Source organism: Camelus ferus, chromosome 10, assembly GCF_009834535.1.
Source record: "Camelus ferus isolate YT-003-E chromosome 10, BCGSAC_Cfer_1.0, whole genome shotgun sequence".
Classification (NCBI taxonomy): domain Eukaryota; kingdom Metazoa; phylum Chordata; class Mammalia; order Artiodactyla; family Camelidae; genus Camelus; species Camelus ferus.
In genome coordinates, this window is record NC_045705.1 from 3,475,993 (window position 1) to 3,502,881 (window position 26,889).

At 41.5% G+C, this 26,889-nt stretch overlaps 2 long non-coding RNA genes, 1 other non-coding gene and 1 pseudogene across 3 annotated transcripts in view; 2 read left to right on the forward strand and 2 right to left on the reverse strand.

Annotated features, from left to right (window-relative positions):
- The first annotated feature begins 1,000 nt into the window (after positions 1-1,000).
- On the forward strand, positions 1,001-3,324 carry LOC102519649 (annotated as a pseudogene).
- Positions 3,325-4,575: 1,251 nt separating this feature from the next.
- Positions 4,576-26,889, reverse strand: part of LOC116666296 — a 33,768-nt gene continuing 11,454 nt past the window's right edge. The window contains exons 5-8 of the long non-coding RNA XR_004323059.1: positions 23,195-23,473; positions 21,804-22,095; positions 7,449-7,580; positions 4,576-4,628 (exon numbers count right to left, since the gene is read on the reverse strand). This is a non-coding gene — a long non-coding RNA (uncharacterized LOC116666296). The remainder of the gene's footprint in view (positions 4,629-7,448; positions 7,581-21,803; positions 22,096-23,194; positions 23,474-26,889) is intronic.
- LOC116656664 lies at positions 7,974-11,376 on the forward strand. Its single transcript, XR_004323058.1, has 4 exons — positions 7,974-8,437; positions 8,704-8,858; positions 9,996-10,042; positions 11,220-11,376. It is a non-coding gene; the product is annotated as an uncharacterized LOC116656664 (long non-coding RNA).
- TRNAA-GGC lies at positions 21,019-21,090 on the reverse strand. Its single transcript has one exon. It is a non-coding gene; the product is annotated as a tRNA-Ala (tRNA).

Sequence of the window (26,889 nt, forward strand, 5' to 3'; positions counted from 1 at the left end):
ACAATCAGCAATAAAAACTTTGATTTCTCTAGAAGTACATTATGAAAATGAGAGTACATGTCCGATTTGGAGCTATTTTGCTAATCAAGTGAGTTTATGGAGGACATTCTGACATATTCTGCTCAGTTGTATCCTCTTAGCTGGTACTATGGGAAACCTTATAATAAATAAGAGACCATTCCTCTGGATGTTTGGCAAATATGTTGACAAAATGACTTTTAAGTGTTTAGAAGGTAATATTCATTTATGATTAATAAAGATCAGAAATCAGAAAATAAAGCAAATTCTTATTTCACTTCATAAAATTTCCTTTTAGTCTGCAGATCAAATTAGGAAAATACCATTTAATCTAATCTGTGGCAAAATGCATTGTTAAAGTAAAAATAAGAATTCTGACTCATGCACTGGACCTCTCCAAAATGGTCTGCAGAATTTTCTGCAATAATTGAATAGAACTGCCTGACTTTATGCTATCCTGTTTTTATACTTAACAGGAATTTGGAAAGGAAAAAGTATATACATTTGCTTTTTGGGTAGATTGAGAAACATTTTCTCTTAAAATGGAAACATTAGTTTCTACAAATTAAAAGCACAATATATTGACTCAGAAACTGGGAATAATTGGGGTGTCAGTTTTTATCAGTAAAGGAGTTTTGAAAATAGCCCTCATCTGATACGATTTAGGCGTGCTTCAACTTTGGGCAATTATTCCTGTTCTGAAGTGTGAAAAAATGCTGAACGTGGCTGAGTCAAACATCATAGTAAGTAATATTTACTACAACATAGTAAAAAGTCACAACATTCCAAGTAGTAAACCAAAAGTATTAAGACATCTTAGTTATGAGAATTCTAACTATTCAGATAGGAAACTCATGCTTTTAATGCATCCACAGTGAAAATTCTTAGGAATATTCTCAAATATAACTTCTTGACTCACCTTGCTAATAAATTTCATCTAAGACAGAGGAAGTGGTAAGCACTGGTCCCCTCTGTAACCAACATGGAAGAACTGGTCGAGGAAGTAAAAAACACCACGGACCTTGAGAGAAAGGAGCGAAGCTGCCTTTGCTGTGCCTGTTGCAGATTGCGCTCGCTGGCAAACAGACCCTCAGATGGAGATGGCGGGCAGGTGGGCTTCAGGGCAGCAGCGCTTGTGGAGATCACGCCCGGAAAGGAATGAAAGAAGCAATGCTGAGCAGAGGCTGGATTGAATCATAGTGAAGTTGCCACAGAGGTCAAGACAGGTCTCACAGGAAACTCTGAAACTGGGATGACACTTCAAAAATGCCTGCAGCTGCAGGGGCCAGACCTGTACTCCCACATTCATCAGTCAGGAGATGCAGAGAGCTGCCTGGGAAACCATGGTGTAGGCAGCTCCTTTTCAGATCCCTGCAATTCCTCGGAGTCTCAGCTGAGCACCATCGGCAGCTAACACTCCCAGCAGCTGGGGTCGTGAATGGCTCAGAACTAAGGGCTGATCCGGAGAACACTACACACTCATTGCAGTGGCCAAGGACGAGGATGCTCGCTGCAGGCATACATCTACCCTCCTCTTTAGAAATGCACGTGTCAGGAAAGGTTAAAGGATCGGGGGAAACCGAAACAGCAGGAGATACGCAGCTAGCGGAAGCGATCGTTCATTCAACAGATGCTCAAAATGGGCTTACTCTTTGTTGATCTTTGTGCAAGACTCTGCAGAAACAATGAAGAATAATGACCGTCCCAGCTAGTGGTGTACTGAAGCTGGTTGCTACCTACTGGCCAGAGCCAATGAGCAGTATTTCTTCCAAACTCCCAGTAACGTCCAGTTGGGAGCCTGAAATGGGCCATAGTGAGAGTATTCGTACCAGCACAACACTGCGTCCTACTTTTGAGCTGACAATCCAACAGATCTGGAAAGGTGTAGAGTTGTCTACTCTGCCTCTGGTCCTTTGAAATAGCTGTGCATTCCCATATATGTATAAAAGTTGAGTTCCTTTCATTTTTTTCCCATGTTAATTACCTGGATAAACTTGAATAAATGCGAGTTTTTTTTTTCCAGTTAAAAAAAAAAGAAAAGAAAAGGTGAGTTCTTGATACTCCTACATTGTTCATAACAAGAGCCTTAGACTCACGCTGCTTGATAGAAATGTAATGTAAGCCATGTATGTAATTTAACATTTCCTAGTAGCCACATTTTTTTGAAAAGTAAAAAACAGTGAAATTGTCATACATTTTATTTAACTCAATATACCCAGAATATTAACATTTCAACATGTAATGAATATAAAAATATTTTGCTGTTTTTGGAATACATTTTCAATACCATGGGTGTTTTATACTTACAGCACATGTCAACTCAGATGCTAAATTTACATCAAAATACTTGAACTGTATTAGATTTTTTAAAATTCACAGTTGAGAAAGTTGAGTCACATACCCAGGTTGTTCCAAACAGCTTAAAAATTTTCAGATAGCTAAATTGAATATGAAAATTAATTAATTAATTTTCTTTCAATATTTCCATCCACACTGATAAAATTTGTCCATCTTGTCCAAGAAGAATTGATTTGACTCTGAAGCAAAAGCTTATCAACAGCTCTCACACTTTGTAGTTACGTCTCAGAGGGTGCAGGGCCGATGCCAAGCAAGGATCAATGTCCTGTCCACTTGTAGACTCCAAGATGTGTACTCATATTTGATTGGATTTACGATGGTTTCAACACAGCCCTACAGTTTTCAGAATGATGTAGGAAAACTGGCAAATTGGTCTTTCTTGGATTGGATAATGTGGGGAAAACACCACTGCTGTATGGGCTGAAAGATGACAGATTTGCACCACATGCCCCGACGTCTCATCCCACTTCAGAAGAACTAACCATTGCTGGCAGGACCTTTGCAACTTTTGATCTGGGTGAACGTATTCAAGCTTGAAGAGCACGGAAAAACCACCTTCCTGCTGTCAGTGGCATCATACTTCTGGTGGCTTGTGCCGATCAGAAAGGTTGTTAGAATCAGGAGAACTTGATTCACTAATGATGGAGGAAACCATCTCTAATGTGTCTATCCTGATTCTTGGGAATAAAGTCAGCAGGCCTGAAGCCAGTTAAGAGAGGTTACAAGAGATGTTTCGGTTGATATGGTCAGACAGCAGGAAAGGCAAGGTACCTCTGAAAGAACCGGATGCAGACCCTTTAAGTTTCCATGTGCAGAGTGCTCAGAAGATAAGGTTACCCAGCAGGTGTCCGATCACAGCAGAGTTCATTAACACCAACCAGAACCGGTTCCAGGTCTCACCATTTGGTCCTACTCAGAGATCTGATCTTTCAACTTGAATTCAGTTGACTTTTGTTGGTAGATTAGTCAGATTATTAATAGTATATCAACTTAATTTGAGTGAGAATTGAAAACTGATTCAGGTAAGTTTGATTATCACAATGTTAGCTTTACAATTTCATTAAAATAATTAGTTTTTAAAGTTTACAGTGTAATATGATCCCCAGCGAGCGTCATTTTTTTTAACATTTTTTATTGATTTATAATCATTTTACAATGTTGTGTCAAATTCCAGTGTTCAGCACAATTTTTCAGTTATTCATGGACATATACACACTCATTGTCACATTTTTTTCTCTGTGAGTTATCATAACATTTTGTGTATATTTCCCTGTGCTATACAGTGTAGTCTATTCTACAATTTTGAAATCCCAGTCTATCCCTTCCCACCCTCCACCCCCCTGGTAACCACAAGTCTGTATTCTCTGTCTGTGAGTCTATTTCTGTCCTTTATTTACGCTTTGTTTTTGTTTGTTTGTTTGTTTTTGTTTTTGTTTTTTAGATTCCATATATGAGCGATCTCATATGGTATTTTTCTTTCTCTTTCTGGCTTACTTCACTTAGAATGACATTCTCCAGGAGCATCCATGTTGCTGCAAATGGCATTATGTTGTCGGTTTTTATGGCTGAGTAGTATTCCATTGTATAAATATACCACGTCTTCTTTATCCAGTCACCTGTTGATGGACATTTAGGCTGTTTCCATGTTTTGGCTATTGTAAATAGTGCTGCTATGAACATTGGGGTGCAGGTGTCATCCTGAAGTAGATTTCCTTCTGGATACAAGCCCAGGAGTGGGATTCCTGGGTCATACGGTAAGTCTATTCCTAGTCTTTTGAGGAATCTCCACACTGTTTTCCATAGTGGCTGCACCAAACTGCATTCCCACCAGCAGTGTAGGAGGGTTCCCCTTTCTCCACATCCTCTCCAGCATTTGTCATTTGTGGATTTTTGAATCACGGCCATTCTGACTGGTGTGAGGTGATACCTCATTGTAGTTTTGATTTGCATTTCTCTGATAATTAGTGATATTGAGCATTTTTTCATGTGCTTTTTGATCATTTGTATGTCTTCCTTGGAGAATTGCTTGTTTAGGTCTTCTGCCCATTTTTGGATTGGGTTGTTTATTTTTTTCTTATTGAGTCGTATGAGCTGCTTATATATTCTGGAGATCAAGCCTTTGTTGGTTTCACTTGCAAAAATTTTCTCCCATTCCGTAGGTTGTCTTCTTGTTTTGCTTCTGGTTTCCTTTGCTGTGCAGAAGCTTGTAAGTTTCATTAGGTCCCATTTGTTTATTCTTGCTTTTGTTTCTTCTAGGAGAAAATTTTTGAGATGTATGTCAGATAATGTTTTGCCTATGTTTTCCTCTAGGAGGTTTATTGTGTCTTGTCTTATGTTTAAGTCTTTGATCCATTTTGAGTTGATTTTTGTGCGTGGTGTGACGGAGTGCCCTAGCTCCCAGCGAGCGTCATTGAAAGTATAAAGAGTGACTTTCCAGCAGTACATTTGAAGCACTTTTTAACAATATGAAACTGCAAATATAAGCTGTATTTCAAAGCTCATCATGTTAAACGTTTTGTGTACTTTCTTGAAACTAGTTTTTACATTTTAGATTATATGTCCACCTGTCTTAAGTGTACAGTTAATAATGAGCTGAGTGATGACTGTATGATGTCTCACGGTCTTCAATAATTTTCTTATGCAAACATCATGCAATAAAACAAGCACTAATATTTGGCATCCTTTTAAAAAAGCACATCAATTTCAAAACTACATCTGTCGAAGTTTAGCAAATTCACTAACTTCAGACAATTGAGTGTTAACTTCAAACTCAAAGGGGAACTGCATAAATTGAAAGCAACTCTATGTTGGTACAGACTTCCAGTTATAAAATGAATAAGTTCTGAGAATCTTATATACAGTGTGGTGACTATCATTAATGACACTATATTGTACAATTGAGAGTTGCTAAGAGACTAGGTCTTAAATGTTCTCAAAACCACCCTCCCCCTACCAAAAAAAGGTAATTATATGAAGTGATAGATGTGTTAACCAACCTTATTGCGGTAATCCCTGCAAAATCATCACAATGCCCACCTTAAACTTACACGGTGTTATTGTCAATTATGTCTCAATAAAGTTGGGGGGAAGCAAAGAAACTAAATTCATCATTAGTAGCAAAGTGTTCTTCAATTTTTTAAAGTTTCTTTTCACCAATTTACATAACACCCTTGATTATAATGAAAATATTCTGTACATTAATTCATATTGGGAAAATGTGTAAAATCATTATTGACTAGTATTATGAAAAATTTCAATATCAACATTAATTCTTATCTCTGTAAAGCTTGGTTACAAATAAGCTCTTCTGTTCCTTGGGCCTTCAAGTTTTGCTTGTTCACATGCAGTGTGATATGACTGAAAAAATATAAATCATAACTGCCAAGTCCTGTCTTCCATTATTGAAAATTCGGCAAACATTCTTTTTGCTTCAAGAAAATCTTGGTAAAATTCTTTTACAACTCAACCAACGAGCATTGGTAAAGTAACACAAGATCATTAAATTCAGTGTCTCTACTTCTTTCAACAGTTCCATAAGCTGGTGCTGATTCATAGCACTGGTGTCTATGTTGTGGACACTTTTAATAACTGTACCCATGATGCTTTCCATGAGTCTGATTCAGAAAGCTGAGCACAAGTATTTTCAATATGTATCATTTCGTGGAACAAAGCAATAAGGGAAACGTTGGTCTCTTATTTTAAATTCCTATAAATCCAGATTTTTGACCTAACAGCAAAAGCACCTCCATTATGATAGAAACTAATTTTTTTCATATTTGGCTGAAACTCTTCTTCGACAGTCATAAAAAGTTCAAATATATCTACACCACAAGTTTGATGTGTTAGTCTATGCGTTGACAACACTTCTTCATAAGTTTGGAAATCCTTTGAGACTAAAGGTAATGAACATATTGACCGGGCATGACTCCTCCTGAGCACTTGAAATGTGCTAAAGACAGGTCCTTGCAATCTTTCCAATTCGGAATCGAAGGATCTTTGATATCCTTAAAAAGGGCTTGTATTCAATGGGCAATTGTTTGCTGACTTCACTGAAGATACTTTACTTTTTGTAAAATATGATATTTACTCTTTTTCTAATAATTTTATAACTACATTTCCATAACTGAACTAATAATTCCTTTTACCACGTCACTACCTAAAACTGATTTTCTTTTTTGTGCAAGAGTCTAAGTCATTTAATAGCTAGCTAAGGGTACAAGCTCAGATCCTAGTAAACATAATTTTTTAAAATTGTGTTGGATATTTATTTCTGATTTCAGGCAACTGACTTAGTCTATGCTTTTCAAAACTTTTTTTTGACTACTGAGAGGAAACTTACCAAATTCATTTTGTATTTTCTGATAATGTCTCTAATATCGTCTGCTTTATTATCTTAAAGAAAATTTATACATCAAGCAAAGAGCTTTTTCGTTTTGCTTGATCACAAAAAAGTGCAGCTGCCACACATTGTGAAATTTGAGATATATCTTCTCCTTTTTTTTTTTTTTCCTTTACTGCTCTGGTTGTAGGACTGGCCCCTGCATCTCCACTTGATTTTGTATCACTAGCACACTCTAGTTTTAAACTTTTAAGTTTGTCCATACTTAATTTTGAATTAGAACAATAATATACTTATGTTATAATGAAAATACAACTTTCCATTTGATTATCCATTTCAGTTTACATAGGTATCACTATAACGTGTGCTTTCTGCATAAACAGCCAAATAATCACATAGCAATGTTACACTGACGTGTAGGAAAAATCATTTAAATCATTTTCCTGACACCAACTAGACTGGTGATGTTTCTGCAAAATACTTGAAAAGACGCATGCCCGGGACGCACACCACAGCACCACCATGACATCTTACGCGATGCAGCAGCTAACATGCCATGCAGTCCTCTCAAAACAATGGAGCTGTAGTCAATGAAGACAACTGTACATTGGTTCAATTTTTAAATTTCAAAATAAATGAAACTGAAATTACACATTCAATGGTGCTTGCCACATGTCAAGCGCTAGAGAGCTCACGTGGTTAGCGGCCCCCGAATTTGACACAATAGCCTTACCCCGTATTTGCTTGGTCCTGGCTTGCTTTTGGTCCCAACTTTGACCTTCGCTTCATTTTTTCGGTTCCATCCTCTGGCAGCAGCTGCTTGCTTCTTGGTTCTCCCACTCAAGACTGAATCCCCTGCAGGAGGCTGGGAACAGGATGGGGCGAATATTAGTAAGAAGAAAACAGAGGTCAAGATAATGAGGAGGCTTTAAAAATCAAGTAGTAACCCTCAATAATTCTATTTCTTATCTTGGACAAACAATTTCAAAAAAAAAAAAAAAGCTTGCACTATGTTCTACACCAGAAACTAACACAACATTATAAATCAACTATACTTCAATTAAAAAAAAAACCTTACAGAACGTATTACTTAACCACTGAGATAATGATTGATGAAAATCACACAAAATAGTGGAAGAACTGGAAATGAGCTCACATTCTAATTTTCCTAAAAGGGAAGAAAGGTACTTCTGCGGGCAACTCAGAGAAAATAAATGTCATACCCATGTTAAGCAAAATTCTACTACAAATTAGTCAAAGGGTGGTGTGTAAGCTTTTAGGAAATGGAGACGTGATCACTGTGAGACAGTCTGCAATCATAAGGGACGATCAGAGGATCAGCGCCCCGACACGCCCTCTTCCTGTTTTGATAAGCTCAGGAGACAGGGCTGAAGCTGAGGCATCTGAATCTCATCAAAGCCTGGCAAGCGTCTCTTGTGATGTCTTTGTGCCAAAACGAACAGAGACCAGCTGGAGGATGACATGAGTGGCGTTGATCTGTATCTGATGTTCAATCCAACTTGATGTTTGTCAAATAGATTTTTTTTCCTCCCTGCAGATCTGTATGACGTCTTGAGGTCTGATCTCAGATCTGTCCTTCACAGTGTTTTAGTGAGTATAATGAAGAACAGACTGGACGAAGACACTGCTCACAAGGGGTGGAAATCTCAGACTGATAGCCAGTACATTAGACAAGAGGCTTGGAACTCAAGATCTCAACAGGTGAGATCTGTGGTATAAACTGACCTTACCTCGGCATAAAACAGCTCAAGAATACAATGGCGTTGGTGTGATTTGCAGGGTCACCTGGGTTAACCCAGCTGTACCAGCAGTGGGGTAGGGTGTGAGAAGGGTGTGCAGTTTCTGGCAAGTGGGACATGGGAAGAGCAGTCTCCGGTTATTGCAATTACTGGAACTCTAGACCCTTCCCCTGGGCAGCTGCAGGGGTGGCGTTCCTTCCTCCCAGTGACCAGTCAAGTTCCCCTCAGGAGCCGGCACTGATCTGGCTCTGCCTCCTCGTGGCCTCTGCCCTGCTGGTGGGGACAAGTTCTGCTGTTGCTGCCGCTCCTGCCGGGACACTGAACCAGCAGCTGCCCTGCACTCCCACGACCCAGAACAGCGCCTGCCGCATAGTAGACACTCAGTAAGTATTTGTTAGATGAACGAACGAATGACATTTTTCGTTTCATATGAAGAACTTCCTAACCACAGACATTTTTCAAAATGGAAAGGACTTCCCCACAAAGCCTTGTTTCTTATGACTTGAGATATCCGCTTGTCAGGGATATTGGGCAATACATTCAACTACTAATCGGAAGCTGGGAGGGAACCAGAGGAGATTCTCCATTTCCATGAAATATGACTCTTACAGGATTACAGAGAGAAATGTAGTTGGGTTCTTCATAAGCACAACTGACTTCTCTCTCCATTTCCCAATTCTCTTCCCTTACGTGAATTTCTCTCTGTCTCTTGTTCTTATTTGTGGTCTCGTGCTCTCTCTCTCTCTCTCTTTCTCTCTCTCTCTCACACACACACACACACAAACCCCTCTGTGTAATCTGGATGAAGCTACCTGGAGCCCTCCACCCCTCATTCCTGGAGATTTGGTTGCCTTGAGCCCAAGTTTCATAGCCTTAGGGGTATCCAAGATTTCTATGAATTTCTGGAAATTTATGTGGTCTCATGATCCCTTAAGCTCCCAAAATCCTGCATCTACACATGTTAAGTCTGTCCACCCCGCATCCACATAGGTGTGAAATCTACCCTTTTCATCACTTTCCAGCAACCAACGTACACAGACTTTACAGACTTACGGGGGTCCATCCCATCACCACCTGCCCACGGTGACTTGGATACCTCTGTAAAGTCCTGTGCGGACTTCCTTCCTCCAGTCCTCCAACCAGCCTCCTTCTCCAACCTCTTCCCTCGCCTTCCCTCCCTTCATCTCACCTCCCTCACTCTTCCCTCCACTCTCTTTCCCTCACCTCTTCTCCTGCCCTTAACTTTCCCCTTTTCTCATCTTTCCCCTCACACTGAAGAGCACCAAACTCCTTTCCCCTGCAAAGCACTGACCCAGTCAAACCCAAGCTTTGCTATCCATCATTTACCCAAACATTTACCCAAGTGCCTTTGTTCCGAGCAAAAATGACCCCTTCCCTATCAAGGGCTGTGGTGCAAAGTGTCAATGTGATATTTTAAATTGCATTTTGTTACGCCTACAACGTATTTTGAGCTCTTACTGTATGCCAGACCTTAGCAATGTTTAATTTGTCTCCTTTAGCTTGGATTGATACTACAAAACCTAATGCTGGAGTTAATCCACAAATGGTAAGTGCATTCTTCTTTAGAAGAGTCAGAAGATTAGACATTAAAAAGATCTGACCATTTAACTTTCTGGGTAAATGGGAACTGACTTAACTATTCTTATACTTGGGAATAAATCCAGTTCCCTCCTGCCCCATGTGAGTCATCTTTTTAAAAGTTTATCTTTTCTGATTATAACATTAACACATACACACTCAACATCATAAAATACAGTTAGGATAATGAGTATGATAGCTAATATATTTTGAGTTTCCATCCTACGCTCAACACTCTTGTGTTTTACATATATTATTATGAAGTAGCGCTGCCTCCACTGGTTACTGATGAAACTGAGAGGTACGAAGTGGCTACATTTATTTCTCAAGATCACACAGCCAAAAACTGTAACAAATAATCATGTCATCTAGAGACAATCATCATCTTGGCGAATATTTTCCATGCTTTTTCCATCATTAAATTCTTTCAATGAGATACTGAATCACTATTTTGCAACCTGCATTTTTAACTTAATAATATTGCAGGGTAGCTTTCCATGACAATCAGCACAGATCTACACCACGTTTATGATGACACAGTGTTCCGCTATGTGAAGATATAAAATACAGCCATTCTACAGGATTTTAAACAATGATGGGATGAACATCTTATTCATTTATTTTCTTTTCACTTGTCTGATGTTTCACCTTGTTACAAAATTCAAGAAGCGTTGTCACAGAGTCAACTCAACGTACCAAGAATACATCTCAGTTTACTTTAATATATTTGAGAGACTAAGAGATGGTTTTATTTATTTTGTATGTATTCCTTGTTTATATTACTTTTTTAGATTGAACACGAGTAACATTTATGATTAGGTGTTTTTCCCATTAGAGCAAAAAAACAGAACTTTATATGTTGTCTTTTCAAATCACATTGCCATCAGTTAATTTTTTCAAAAATAAACACAATAATTCATTTCTCCATGGGTTCACCGGGCTTCACATAGTTTGTCACACTGGAAATATTAAATGGTGATTTTTGTTTAAGATGATGTTAGTGCCTACTAGTGGTAAAAAAGCAAAACCTGGCCATGATGGTTCATGGGGGGTTTTGTTTTTGTTTTGTTTTGTTTATGTTAAAGAAAACAAACATAATTTATAACTTATGGTATTTTTACTTTTCTTTCCTTTTCTTAATATAGCTGCAAAGAAAGACTGTGAAACTCCAAAAAAAAAAAAAAAAACCTAAAATAGTATGAAGTCAATTCGGAGCATAATTTCATCATAAATATGAAATCACATATTGTAGTTTGGTCATAAAAGGTCAAGATATTTCGGAAAATTGTAGTTGTTCTGTTTTTTTTAACGGTAACTTTTCACAGTGTCTCAGATTTTTAAGCAACTGCCTAAACTGTAATTGCCCTTGTGGTTAACTACTTTTTATACCGCCTCCAGCTCGGCATTAGACTGACTGACGTTTGAACAGAAATGCTGACGGGATGGTGTTAGGCTAAATCACATCCATCTGGCAACAAGAATAGAAGATGTGGTGTGGCACGTTTAGTAACAAAAGGAAGAAAATCTGGCCTTATTAAGACTGGAAAGTACTGCAGGAGAACTCTCCTCCTGCTTTGCCAGCAGCATCCCCCACCCTGGACAGCACCCCAGGTCCGCCCTTGCGTTACAGTGAGACGACTTAAACGCCACGATGATGTTCTTTCTGACGCGGTTCAGATACTGGGCATAATTAATCAGATATTTCCCTTGCGTGGGAAGCCTTCTCCTAAGTTTTTCTTAGTTGCTTAGGACCTTAAAAATGTCGTAAGAGGGTTGTATTATCCTAAGAACTGGATCTGGGACGATGGTAGGGCCATGACCATGAGTGGACTTGAGTGCACGTTTTCCCTGCCTCTAGCTCTGTCCTGTCTGTCTCCAGCATGGGCCTCCTCGCCAGAAGCTCAGGTAACCTCTCCCCGCTCCTTGACACCACAGGGAGGCAGTGAGAGGTCCCGCAGGACACATGAGACGTTCATCTCCAGTTGGCTCAGAACATGCCCTTCACAGCAGAGAGCATGGTGGCCACGTGTAGGGGAGGAGGCTGTACCAGCCGCCCCCTCCTTTCCGGAAGGCAGCTTCTGATAGAGAGGACAGTGGTTGCTGGGCAGAGGGTGCTCCCTTCTGTTACGGGCATTGTGGCCCTTCCTCTGTGTCCCAGACTCAGTCGGTCACCTATTCATTCATCAGCGTTACTAAGGACTCTGTTTTAGGGACCGACCATGCAGCCACGAAGAAGGCAGGCCAAGTCCTGCCCTCAGCGACCTTACACTGTGGTTGGGGAGACAGACCAATGCACAGATAAACAAGCAGCGGACATGCGCGGCAAGAAGAGAGACCAGGGTGAGAGGTAGAGGGCAGCGACTGCTCTAGAGAAATAGTCAGGGAAGCCCCTCAGAGGATGTCTGATATTTGAGCTGAGACCCGAAATAACGAAATAACGGACCGAGCCGTGTCGGGAGGGAGCGAGGCAGGGCCAGGGGCCCGCAGGGCAGGGCGCTCCCAACCCGACTCCGCATCTGCTTCCCAGAGGCCCTCCACACTTTGTTTGCTTTGTTCTCCGCCTAGAAATTTCTCTTCCTTCTGCGCCTCCAAATTCCATTCAGTCTTCCAATCTGCAATACCACTTTCTTAGAAGAGGTTACAAGAAACTCTTTTCTTTTCTTTTCTTAAATTTTTTTTGGGAGAGAAGGTAATTAGGTTTGTTTTTCTTTATTTATATTTTTAACGGAAGTACTGAGGATTGAACCCAGGACCTCGTGCATGATAACCACGCCCTCTCCCGCTGAGCTCTGCCCTCCCCACCAATGAACTCTTACAGTGACTGCTCCTTCCTCTGTCCCCATGAAATTTTGTTTCTACCTCAATTACAGAGAAGGGGAAAGGAAGTAGCATTTTTTGAACACCTAGTGTGGCCCAGGAAATGTACTAAATCGTGTATCTGTATATACGCGTGTGTGTGTGTGCATATGTATGTATCATACATCATACATATAGTAGGTCAGTGTATTATCTTTATTTTGGGCTCCTGAAGGTGACATACCTGAACTAAATCAGTTGCTGAAGGCTACACTGCCGCTGTGGGGCTTAGGGCTGGCTGACCCCCTTTATGTTGGCTTGAAAAATTGGGGGGGGGGGGGGTTGGAACAGAACAGATAACATCTGAGATGATTTACAATGAGAAGCTCTTGTATGATTCTGCAGCCCCCAGCATCTTAGAGGGCTGGTGCGGGCAGACGGTTCAGCTGTGAGGAGGCTGGGTCACGGAGGTTCGGACACGTGTGATTGGTCTGACCCTGTGGAGGAATCACCACCACCTGCCCTCGGACTGTTTCGATGCTGTGACGATTGGCTGCACAGATCCTAGAAAACATCGCCACCTAGTGGCAAGTTGCTTGAACTTACCATCCATCCATCAATTATTTTTAAGGCGTCTGTTAGGTGCCAAATACTGTTCAACGGTGAACAGTGAGCGGGAAAGACTCAGCCCTAGTGGGACTTACAGTCTAATAGGGGACAGACTAGTCCCAAGCCCCACAGTGGGAATGTAGCCGTCAGCAGTTGATTCAGCTCAGATGTCACAATCTTGGAGGCCCAAAATAAAGATAATACATTACTTGTTCACTTTTTTGTTAAGGAAAGTTTTCTTTTAATAGAGAAAAGATAGACACGTTACCTATTGGGTTAAACAGCTTCTGAATGAGCCAGCTTGAAAGTTCCCTTTGTATGACATTTTTAAACTGCTTTATACTATCTCAAGTACTTTCTTTTTCCTTGATTCTTAATATTTCTAAGACCATTTACTAATTTTTAAATGTGCTTCAATGGTTTTCTTATCTTATAGAACATCATGGGAAAATAGAATAAACTATAAATTAAGTATTTTATTATTAATGAACATAGACTTTGTCTTTTATTCTTATAATAAAGAGTCTGACTTCATTTTTTATGTTTGCTGACAGCTTTCAGGCCTTACCACTTCCTTCTTCTTCTGCCCCACCACATCTGGGCAAGTTATAAAAAATCCCGGGTACTTCCTCCTTTAGCTGCAGGAACATTCAAAGCATGCAAGCCCTGAACCCCACCTCCTGATCACAATAAAAACACAGTCAGTCTCCTATCCCTGCTCTCTCGGGATAGCCGTTCTTGGACCTGCCTGGAAGCCACTCAGTTCTCCCCAGAAAGCCTCATTATGTGCTTTACATACCATTACAAACAATCTTGAGAAAGAAGAACAAAGCTGGAGGCATCACACTCCCTGATTTCAAACTATATTACAAAGCTATAGTAATTGAAACTGTACGGTACTGGCATAAAAAACAGACACATAGATCAATGGAACAGAATAGATAACCCAGAAATAAACCCACACTTATGTGGGCAATTAATCTATGACAAAGGACCCAAGAATACACAGTGGGGAGTGGACATTCTTCTCAATAAATGGTTTTGGGAAAACTGGACAGCAATTTAGCTGAAGAAAAAGACGACACTAACTCAAAAAGATATACATACACCTCCCATGTTCATTGCAGCATTATTTACAACAGCCAAGATATGGAAACAACCTAAGTGTCCATCAGCAGATGAATGCATAAAGATGTGAGATATGTATATATAAACACACACACAATGAAATGTTATTTAACTGAATAAAACAAGGACATCTTGCCATTTGTGACGATATGGATGGACTGAGGGCATCATGCAAAGTGCAATAGGTCAGAGAAAGACAATACCATACAATCTCATTTTATATGTAATCTAAAAAAACAAACGAACAAACAAAAACCCTTAGATACAGAGAATACATTGGCGATTGTCAGAGGAAGGAGGGTGGATCATGGGGGAAATGGGTAAAGGAGGTCAAAAGATACAAACTTCCAGTTATAAAATAAAATATGTCATGGGGATGTTACATACAACGTGGTGACTATAGTTAATAATACTGTGTTGCATATCTGAAAGTTGCTATGGGAATAAACCTTCAAAGTTCTCATCATCAGAAAAAAAATACTTGTAACTATGTTTGGTGACAGAGGTTAACTAGACTTACTGTGGTGAAAATTCCACAATATATACAAATACCAAGTCATTATGCTGTACACCTGAAACTAATATAATGTTATATGTCAATTATAACTCAGTGAAAATTAATAATAATAATATTAATAATAATAATAATAATAATAATAATAATAATAATAATGATCAAAGCTACCTAGTGATAAAAAAGACAAACAGACAGACAAAAAAAAAACTTATCCTACCCTCTTGGTGCAGGAATGGATTAAAGTCTCCACACCCAAATTAAATCTGGGGGAACCGGAAGGGTCTGTCCCACATCTGTGTGGTGGCCACAGACCTATTTCTTAAAATATGAAAGTATATTATACATGATTATAATTAAATACTAATCTGAGCATAATCTACAGAATATATTTTATAATCTAAATAAAGGTATCCACTAAAAGCAGTAAGGCAAGAGGTTCTGTTAGAGCAGGCCGATAGAAAGGTGGCCACCAGCCAAATGGCAGGAGACCATATATCTTGGGCGGACAAAGAAAAGCAGGAACCTCTGGACTGATAAGAAACCACATATTTGGGGATGACAAGTGTCTTGGAGGCAAACAAAGAAAGGTGGGAAAAGACAGGAATCTCTGGCATCCAAACATAAACTTTTGCTCATTATGCCCTCATTACAATAAAATTAGCCTTGCAGATTAGAAGTACGCATCATGCACTGATCCAGACTAAATAAGGACAAAATCCCTCCTCCCTTTGGGAAGGTGGATTCGGGATGAAAATCAGGGAATAAGACCCCAAACCCTTCCCTCCCTGATGGATATCCCACCCCTTCATTATTACACCCTACGTAACCAACCTGCCAAAGAAACACAGGGCAGCCGCTCCCCTGAGCCTGCCCGCTCTCCCCTTGAGAGTGGACTACCCACCCCTTAATAAATCCCCACTTTACTTTCTTGACCTCTGAGTCTCATCTCTGAATTCTTTCTGGGAAGAGACAAGAACCTACTCTCTAGGAACAGTTTAAAAAGGTTGGGAGATGCTTTTGACAGAATGATTTGGACCTTTACCCTCACTACCTGAAGCAGATTTTAAAAATACAAAACTGTGACTGGAAAGGAAATGCTGTTGGAGAGACCACGTAGCCCCGGCGATCACACGTAAACCTGAGAAGCATTCATTGCAGCAGGCGCGCTCTCAAGGACGCGGCTAGGCTAAAGAGAACGCACTCCACACCAGAATTTTCTTAGATCCTTAGTAACCTTCCCTCCCCTCACTCTCAGAGATGCCAGAAGGAAATACGTTGCCAAAGCAAAAATTACCTTTATTTCTACTTTAGTAAAAATAAGACCAACAAATATCATTATGTTAAATGATTTAAGTCAAAATGCAGTGACAAGTATTTTTAAATACATACGTATGTTAAGAAATAAAATACCTTGTGTGGCCCTTTCTTCTTTAATTTCTTGGCTCCAAATTGAGGAAATGTCAGACTAAGACTTTGGTGTAGATTTTTACTATAAAACTTGGTCACTTTAGCTTCCATTCTGTTTTGTCTTTCTGTTCTGGGCCACAGATTTTCAAGCCAAATAATAGAACGTTAAAGGAACATGCAGATCTGAGTATAAATCCCAGCGTCTACCAGTTCCATTTGCACCTGCCCTGGCTCTTTTAGCTCCACCTCCCCTGAGTTTGGAAAAATGGAAGGCTTGACATTTAAGGGCCCAGTGACACTCTAAGGAGTGTGTTTTTTGTTTTTATTTTAGGGGGGGAGAGGTAATTAAGTTTATTTTATTTATGTATTTTTCTTTTATTTAAAGGAGGTACTGGAGATGGAACCCAGGACCTCATGCATGCTAAGCATGCTGTCTCCCACTGAGATATACCCTCCTCCTTTAAGAGTGTTGATGTGCCAATGTTTCTCCAAAAAAAATGAAGATTGCTTTAAAATCAGGTTTGTATTCTTTATCAGTGATTTCAAGGTCAGAAAAACTAAATAGATTGGGTTATTTAAATAGAAAACTTATGAGAGCAGATATAACCTGTAATTTGTATACTGTCCTTTGTATGTTGGGTTTAATATCCTGAAACTTCAGTGCATTAAAATTCTTCGAGTTGCAGAAAATGAAGCAGACCAGTTTCAAGCACAAATGAATTGCAAAGATCTGGGTTTGCAAGTAGGAAGCAGGACCAGAAGGCTGCAGCAGCAAGGCTCGGCTCCACTCACTCCCTACTCACATCTGCAGTTTAAGAGTCCAGATACTTTAAAAAGGGAATCTGATAGGCCAGGATCAGGATTCATCCTTAGAGTCGGGTAGTCCTGTAGCACTGGGCCAGCTGCTGGCAGTTCCTAGAAAGGGTAGAATGATTCTAAGCAGGGCATTCACCCAAGAAGCACCTGCCTGCCACGGCACGCCCACTAACTTCCCTAAATTCTTTTACATGATACAGATGAACGATATTTCTCAAGTCCAACAGCTAATTTTCCCCAGGTTTAATCCTCAGGATTATAGACCTGAATGTGGTAAAACTAAAAGCCTGTGATATGTGCATGAAACTCTCTATAAATAAGCACAAGAAAGGCAGAAAAGGTAATCCCTTCTCATACTGTAACTTCCAAAAAGAATTTTGTGATACGTATGTAGTTTCATATTCGTGCCTCAGTAAAAAGATTTATTCTCCTGATATGATGGCCTGTGCCAGCATTTTATATCCATAATCTTTAATTAGTGCAATGACTCTCTGCAGTGTACTGAACAGTGTCCCCCCCGAAAGCCATGTCCACTTGGAGCCTCAGGATATGACCTTGTTCGGAAGCAGGACTTTACAGATGTGAGGATCACGATGAGATCATGCTGGAGCAGGGTGGGCCCTAAATGCACTGAGGGTGTCCTGACAAGGCACAGAGAAAGACACACTGAAGACACAGAAGAAGAAAAGATGACGCAGAGATTGGAGCAACGGGCCTGCCCACCAAAGACGGTCTGTGACGGGGTCCAGGACACACTGCTCCAAAAGACTGAGACAGGAAGCGAGGGGGCAGGGCACAGCCATTCAAGGAATGACACAGCCATTAACACCAAGGTGGCGGAAAAATCCACCTCCCAACAGACCTTGAAGCCTAAGAGGGCCAGAGATTTGATTTCCAGGAGGCCTTGAGCTGCCTCAGACGCTCACTGTGATGTATTAGCATGGTAGGCGGCCCTCCCACAGGCGCCAGGACAGCTCTGAGGCTGACCGTAAATGGTCAAAAAGTGGGCAGTGCCCAGTTCCTAGGAATCCCAGCCCCTTCCCCGAAGGAGGTGGAATAATCTTCCCACTTGTTAGCGCAGGAAGTTCGGAGCCCATGAAAACTAACAGCCCACCTCGTGACCGCTTTCCTTTCTGAGCGAGGCGGACCTCACCACAGAGTACGTACACCTTACTTTAAACGGAGCACCCGACCCCCACGCTTCATGGCCTTCCTCTAGTCTTCTGAGACGGCCTGCACTCTGTCTATGGAGTGTGCATCTCTCTGGAATAAATCTACCTTTACTCAACTGTGGCTCGCTCTTGAATTCCTTCCTGCACGAAGCCAAGGACCCACGTGGCACAGCCCGTGCCAGAGGCTCATCCGAGACCTGGGACACGGCCATCCTCTCGCCCCACATTTTCGTGTATCCATCCAGCACCTTGGTGTAAACAGAAGGACTTTGAGAAAATAGCAGAAAAGGAAGGCCACTCTGACCTGCCCCCACCACCAGGCCCTTCTCCCCTGAAGCAAATCATAAATCTCTCCTGTAAGCGACGCCCTCTCTAGACTCAAAGGGAAGGGACAGCCTTCTCTCCAAACACAAGGGACGCCAAGGATCCAAACCAGCAGCTTTGCCAAGCTGCCCCAGTTTACTGCACATGCCTCATCCTCTTTCCTGCTACATCTTCCCTCCTCTTCAAATCTGGCGTAAAAACACACGAGTTGAATCATTTCTTCGGGACTTCATTTCCAGACGAAGGCTCCTGAGTCACATAAAACTTGTAGTGAACAAATCTGTACACTTTCCTCCTGTGCATCTGGCTTTGTCAGTGTAATTTTCGGACCCAGCCAGAAACGCCATGAAGGTGGAGGGAAGATCTTCCTGCCCTCAGCAGCACCTGGGAGAGAGGCACCAGGAGGCTTCTCCCTCAGAGCCTCCAACAAGGAGTCGGCCCCACTGACACTCCTCCTGACACCTTGAGTTCAGACTTCTGGTCCCCTGAAGTGCAAGAAAATGAATTCTGTTGTTTGAAACCACCCAGTTGCTGGCCTTTTGTTATGGCGGCCCAGGAAATGAACACCCTCCACAAGGTAGGTTTCACTGAGTAATTTGCCCAAAGTTACATAGTTTCTCCTGCCAGCAAAGCGGATGTCGTGACTGGAGCTCCCACGCCAGTGGGGGGACCTTGGGAAGGGAAGCCATGTCCGAAGGGGCATAAATCGAGTAGGTGGAAGGAGCCTGGGCCCCTGATGGCTGCAAGCCGCCAATCAGCCCTGACCTCGTTGTCACAGGAGAACAACAAATAAAACTGTGCCTTGTTTTATCCCTGCGATCGGGTAAAACTGCGTCCAAACTGCCACCGCCACCTAGTGCCAAATTAGGACTGGAATCTGAACGTACATGAAGCTAAACTCTCACATGCATTCTGTCAGCCCAGTCGCTTTCCTGCCTGAGGATGCAGGAGGCCTGGGAACAAGCTCTGGTTTTGCCACTACTGCATACGAATGATACACACTGAATGCAATCCACATGAGTCACACGCTATTCTAGGCCCTGCGATACCACAGGACAGACCAGAGCCCCTGGGAGTTTATATTCTAATGAGGGGTGACACATAACTTTTGAAAAATATGCCAGTATCAGGTGTGATTGTAATAAATGCTGTGGAACAAAATGCCACCAAGGTGGGCAGGTTGTGCTAGGAAGGGGGTTTCAGTTTTCATTGAGGTGGTCAGAGGACCCACCCCACCCGACCCCACACCAGGAAGGTGACATCTGAACCAACAACCTGGAAGAGACAGACGATCAAGACAGAGGAAAAAGAAATAGCAAGCCATAGGGTCGTGATCCACCTCCACCTTCCAATCTGTAAAATGAGATGATGGACAAAATGATCTCCAAGTCTCTTAGAAAGATAATGAGGACGTGGGAGCATGTGAAATCAAGGGACCACCAGGAACCTTGCCTGGAAATACTTCCTACCTGGCAGGAGGTCCCAATGCAAATCTTCTAGGCTAGAATTTCTCTTAGTCCCATGGGAAGTTTATAGGTGTAAAAGAGAAGGGAGTGGAGAGATTGCTCCGAGATCAAATAAGCTTTGGAAACGGACTTAAAATAGTTCAGCAGAATTTCTTTCCTTCAGGACTTCTCAGATCCTTTACTATGGCAACGTAGGCATGATTATCTGAAAGCGAGTGGTAGGATGCAGACTCTGCCAAACTTATTTGACCGTCGAAGTCTTTTTTATGCAGAGCACCTGGTGAGACTATTTCGTAGAACGCACTTGGGGAACCACCCTAGGGGCTGGTAAACTTTTTCTGCAAAGGACCAAAGAGAAAATATTTTAGGCTCTGTTGCAGCTACCTGTGTCCTTTTGGCTTGAAAGCGGCTATAGACAGCATGTAAACGGATGGGTGTGGCTGTGTCCTAATAAAACTTTGCTAATGGATGCTGGAATTTCGATTTCATGCAATTTTTGCCTGTCATGAAATGTTATTCTTCTTTTGAGTTTGAAAAAAACTATTTAAAAATGTAAATAGCATTCTTAACTCATGCAAAAACAGGCAGGGGACTGGATTTGACCTACAGGCTATATGTTGCCAACCCTGGCTTTAGAAAGATGCGCTATTATCCTATTTCTTCCTTAACTGATACATTATTTTATTATTATTATTTTCTTTTTCTTAAACGGAGGTACTGGGAATTGAACCCAGGACCTCCTGCATGCCAGTCAGGTACTCTACCACTGAGCGACTCCTCCCCCAGTACATTCTTTGAAATGCATGCTGATGATACACTGCTTAAAGTCACAGTGCTGGTGTCTTGACCAAACAAACAAATGAAAAGGTGGTTGTAAGTCATATTCAGAAAATATCTTTGAAGCAGATGAAAGATTGTTCAGAAAAAAAAAAAAAACCACATTGTTAGACTTAGCGCCTTATAACTACCTCTTGATAGAAAAATGGAGCTTAACTCTGCACTCACAGTTCTGATTGTCCTCTGATAACTGAACCACTGGGGGGGAAATGGCATATATTTTTAGTACTGGTTTTTATTTGCCTTTATAAAATTTCTAAAAATCGAATTATCATTCTTTCTCTAGAAGGCTCAATAAATGCTTGTTGAATGAATGCATTAACCCTTCTGCTGAAAGGGAAACACTGCATTTGGCATCATCTTAGGCAAAATTGTAATGAAAGTGATCTTGAACACACACTCAGTTGCCTTTTTTTCTCTCTACATGGTAGTCTATTCACCATTATTATTGTTTGTAAACCAACCTTTTCCCTTTCTTTCTCTTGCCAAGATCTCAATACCTTCATGCTCCTTTCGCTTCCACTTTTTAACTAAAGCATATATGCAGGGTAAATAAGAGCCTCATTCTTACTATAATGTAAAAGACTTATAGCAGCAAACAGTTTTAACTATTCTGTAGGGTGGATTTGCATTTTAACAGAAGGAATGAAGATTTACCTCAGGGAGCCAGCAGGTGGCAAAAGCCTTTCTTCCAGGAACCTCAGGTAGACTCCCACTTCTGAAATCACATCCCAGAGGAAGTCACTGCCTTCACCCAGAAGGAAAGAAAGGCTTGTCACAAAGAGACTCATGGAAACAGCTTGCCTGTAGTGGAATCCTGCATGATCCCAGGCAGAGACTCTGCTCAAGGCTAACCTCTACCCCGCTCCAGGGCAGGCTGGGGCAAATCCTCCAAGAAGAGTCACAAATAAGGATAGTGACCGTGCTTTGGACTGCATTTTGTAAACACCTGTAGAAGAAGAAAAAGAAAAAGAAAAAGAACTTTCTCTTGTTCTTGGCCGAGACCTTCCGTAACAAAACACAGATTAACAAGAGAAAAAATAATGCAGGAGTTTATCAACATGTACACCTTATATATACATGGAGACCCAGGGAAACTGAGTAACTCCCCAAGGTGGGCTGAGTCACCAGCTTAAATACCATCTTCAGCTAAAGACAAGAAAAGAAAGGTGTGGGGGCAAGGTACAGCTCAGTGGTAGAGGGCCGCTTAGCATGCATGAGGTCCTGGGTTCAATCCCCAGTACCTCCATTAAAAAATAAATAAATAAATAAATAAATAAATAAATAAATAAACAAACCTAATTACCTCCCCCCCAAAAGAAATAAAAAGTGTAGCCAATATTTTATAACCATAAATGGAGTATAAACTTTTAAGAATTGTGACTCACCACGTTGTATACCTGTAACTTATGTAGTATTGTATTTACTATACTTCAATTAAAAAATAATAATTTTTAAAAGATAACATGATATTGGAGAAGACATAAAAAAGGAAGGTGTGGGGGAGGGGAGTTCAGTTTCGGGGAGGCTACCAGGAAAAGGACAGAGTTTGTTTTACAGACTTAAGTTAATGCCATCTCCCCTGATAAGGTACCCTTGTGACTTAGTCATCCTTCTTTTCCTGGTGCAAAGAGAGTGATCGCTGACAAATGGAAATTTCCTTTACAAATGTAAATGTCCTCTACCAAAGGGGAATTTCTACCGTTTTCAGAGCTTCTCCTGTACCTGCTGATTCTCAAATAATCAGCTCACAATAATCCGAATGCCAGGCGCGCATATTCTGGGCTGGCATACTCTGCTTCCCCTCACACCAACACACTGAGGCTGTTTTAGAAAAAACAGTGTTTTACTGGAGTGTTTACAGGAAAGATTTCAAACCCAAGGACCTCTACCCGCTGAGATTTTTAAGCCCCATCACCTGAAGGGAAAGGTCTGAGATGCTTGGTTAGCAACTGACAATCCAGGTGGAGTATCAACTCTGACAGCACCAATATGTACTTTGCCTTTTTACAAGGCGCATAAAATATGCAAATGAATATTTAACCTACCAAGACAGGATGGCTCTGTGCGCAGTCACTGGCTTTGGATCATTGCTTGAATTGAGCAACATCATAATTTAGAGCCCAGACAGGCTTTCAGACTTGCGGGGGAATATAAAAATCGTGTCCAAGGACAGCATAACCCAGTTGCAGATATAATGGAGGACACGCATTCCGTCGCCTTTGTCTTTTCCATTATGCTCATCTGCTTTCTCCACTACGGGATGTGATTTCTAAAACTCTCTGCTTTCCATGTTGATGGCTTGCAGGGAACTGAGTGAGTAAGAGCTGAAAAAGCAACAAGACCTTTGTGTTCTCACGTTACATTATACTTTCCAAGCGTTTGAAGTTAGTGTAACCCTTCTCTAAGTACTTGGCAAACTTTAAACCATACATCTGTGAAGCTGGGGTTTTTTCCCCCCCTTCACATTACCTTTCACCTACTTTAAAATAAACCACTCATTGTTCAAGAGGGAAAACGCAAATTTGTTTTTCCAAAGTAATCTATAACGGAGTAAAACATTGCTGGAAGGTTTGCAATTAACTAATTTACTGTGCAATAAATCTCAAAGGGACTGGAAGTTAATGAGGGAGTCATTTTTCAACCTTCAATATTTAGGCCTCTGTTTGCTTTCTTTTTTAATTAACAAAACGTAAACTCTTTTTTTAAATTAGAAAAGCATCTGAACCTGATTTTCTAAATGTTTAAACTATACAAAAACACAGACAATTAAAAGGAAGAAGCAATACCCACTTTCTTGGGTATCTTGATTTGTTTCATTAGTAAAACAATGGAAGCCGGTTTGTTTGCAAACGTTTTTAGATTTAACTTTCAGTGTTGCCTGTATTTTCTCAGAGCTTATCACTCAGAGATAACAAAAGCTACTTTAAAACTCATTACAGAAATAGAAATAGAAGGCCTACTATGCACCCGGCCTCGTACCAGCTTACCAGACCGCGACACACAGACATATAACTCAGTGACCTTAATTCTGTAATAGACATTCGTACTGTTTTTTAATTAAGCTTTTTATTGGGGGGGGATTAGGTTTATTCATTCATTTTATTTTATTTTTTTTTATTTTTTAATGCAGGTACTGGGGATTGAACCCGGGACCTTGTGCATGCTAAGCAGGTGCTCTACCCTCCTCCTATGAAGGACATTCTTATAGAATCAAATGGAAACTTCCCACCTTGGCTGCTAAGGCCTTTCCTGATCTGACTTTGCCTGGTTTCCATTGCTCTGTCTTCCATGCCTTGCCCTGGAACCATGCGAAACTATTTACAATTCTCCAAACATTCTAACCTTTCCCATGCTTTTATGCCTTTGCAAACACTAATCTGCCTACTAGTAATGTGCTTTCCCCCTTGGAGCACTTCATGAAGTTCTAGTCATCCTTCAAGCATTAACTCAAATATCACCTCCTCTTTTAATTACTTCCCGGCCCCCGGTTAAGGAAAAGTTAGTTACTCCTTTGTCCTTGAACCCAGCGCACCCTGAATGCAGTTACATAAAGTGACTGTTTGGTAATTATTGATTCTGGTTTCTGTCTAGAGTGAGCTTGTGCAGAACGAGGGGTGGGAATTTATCATCTTTTCAGTCTCACTGACGGTCCCTCGTGCCCCGAGGGTGGCAGGCAATAATCACAGTGCGTCGAGGGCACTGAGGGATGAGTGGCTCTCTTTCTGGTTGTCGGGGAAGACTTCCCAGAACAGGAGACACTTGGCTTTGACCAGAAACGTCTCAGGAATTCCAAGTAAAGCAGACAGCACGCGCAGAAGCAGGTGACTGGGGGTGCAGGCAGGTGAGGCTTGTAAAGCGGGTTGTGACAAAATGGAAAGACCCTCTGTGACACGCTCCAGAGTTTGGCAGCAGCATCGTGGGCACGTTGATAAGCCAGATGGAGAGCAGTGGGGACACCGCTCTCAGTCTGGGTGGGAGTCAGTCACCGCCTAGATTAATATTTTAGCCACAGTCGGGGGAAGGGAGGGTACAACTCAGTGGTGGAGCACGTGCTTAGCAGGCACGAGGTCCTGGGTTCAAAGCCCTGCACCTCTGTTAAAATAACTTACTAAATAAATAAACCTAATTACCTCCCCCCTCTCAAAACAAAAAACAAAAACACAAAGATACTAGCCATAGGGATAGAAAAAAATTTAAGTAGAGAAATATTTAGGAGGTAGACCTGCAACTTGACTTGATACGGGGCTCTGTAACAGAGGGAGGGCTTTAAGCACTGAGTCATAGGACGAGATTCATACTAGAGAGGAATCACTGGCCACTGTTGTGTGAAGAGCAGATGGGACTGGGGTGCAGGCAGAGGAGGGAGGCCAGCAGAACAGAACTATTGCCGACCCAATCTCACTACACCGTGTGCTCCATGGACTTGGGGGTCTGGCCCCTTAAGTCGACTTTCACTTACGACATTGCTTCTCTGGGAAAAGTGATCTGAGTCCTAAACTGACTTTCAAATATGTTTTTGGAACATAGCCCACATGTAGTTTGGGACTGGCTGCTCTGAGGGCTGTGGTTGGGGGAGCCAGGGTTTGGAGCAACCCCAGTGCCAGCCTTAGTTAACGTCACAATAAGGATAAACAAGCACCATTGTGCATCTGGAGAAATTACCGCTTTGCTGCATCCAATAAAATTTGTGCTTTTCCACTTCTATTAAGTGATTACTACCAATTTGCTAGTTAGTAGGAGCAGAGATCAACTTTCACAATGCTTTCTTTGCCTGCCAGCAAGTCCAGAAGCTGTCCATTTCTAGTAAACGATGAAAAATATATGATGATGGGAAATCACAGCATTTGTACTGTGAAAACAAATAGATGATGATATGGAAAATGAAAATCAGATGTAAGCAGGTAAAAACATAGGTAACATCTTAAAAGAAATGCCTTCCAGTGCCACTAGGTTAAAAAAAAAAAAAGGATATTTGTCATCACTGCACAAAACAGTATTGGAAGAAGGAACTATAATTATATACAATGTTTACAGGTAAACGCTTCAGTGTTCTCTGGAAGATGACCTTGGTGTGACCGGGCGGTAATTTACACCTGGGGGCTTTCACAGACTGTAGAAGGAACGCTGGTCCCTCTACATTTATCCACCCGCCAGGAATGCTGGAAATGAGCGCGTGCTCTGGCTGGAAATATGATGACTGGGTTCCTAAAGATGATTGCTGAGCTTCTCCTGAGTCTTTCAGCTCTTTATTGTCAAAGCTTATCTTTTAAGGCTACAGAGCTTACAGCCAGGAAACACAAGAAAGGTCACCTCCAGAAGCTGAGGTTAAGAACTGAGCAGTCCAAATGCGGTTTTAACCAAAAGGTAAAGTCGACACTGGAGAGAAAGCCATGCCCAAGTGGCAGGAGCAGATCCCGGGACCCTGGAGGTCACGTCAGGCCCAGTCCTACTGGGCTTTGGGTCAGGGCGCTGGGCAAGTTCAGGCGTGGGTGTCTGGCCCCAGAGGAGGCAGCAAATGAAGAAAGTCCAGGAGGGAGAAGTGGCCTTCTGATGGGGGCTGGGTGTGGAAAGCGGTCTAATAACTGACCACCAGAGTCGGGCTTCATCGCCCTGAGGAGACAGAGCTGGCAGCCTTTGGACACCAGGGCCTGGGGGCATTAAGTCAGAGAAGCCATATTGAAAGAGATGAACTCAAAGCACAGCAGAATTCAGCTCACAGGGCGACAGTTATGAACTTCGA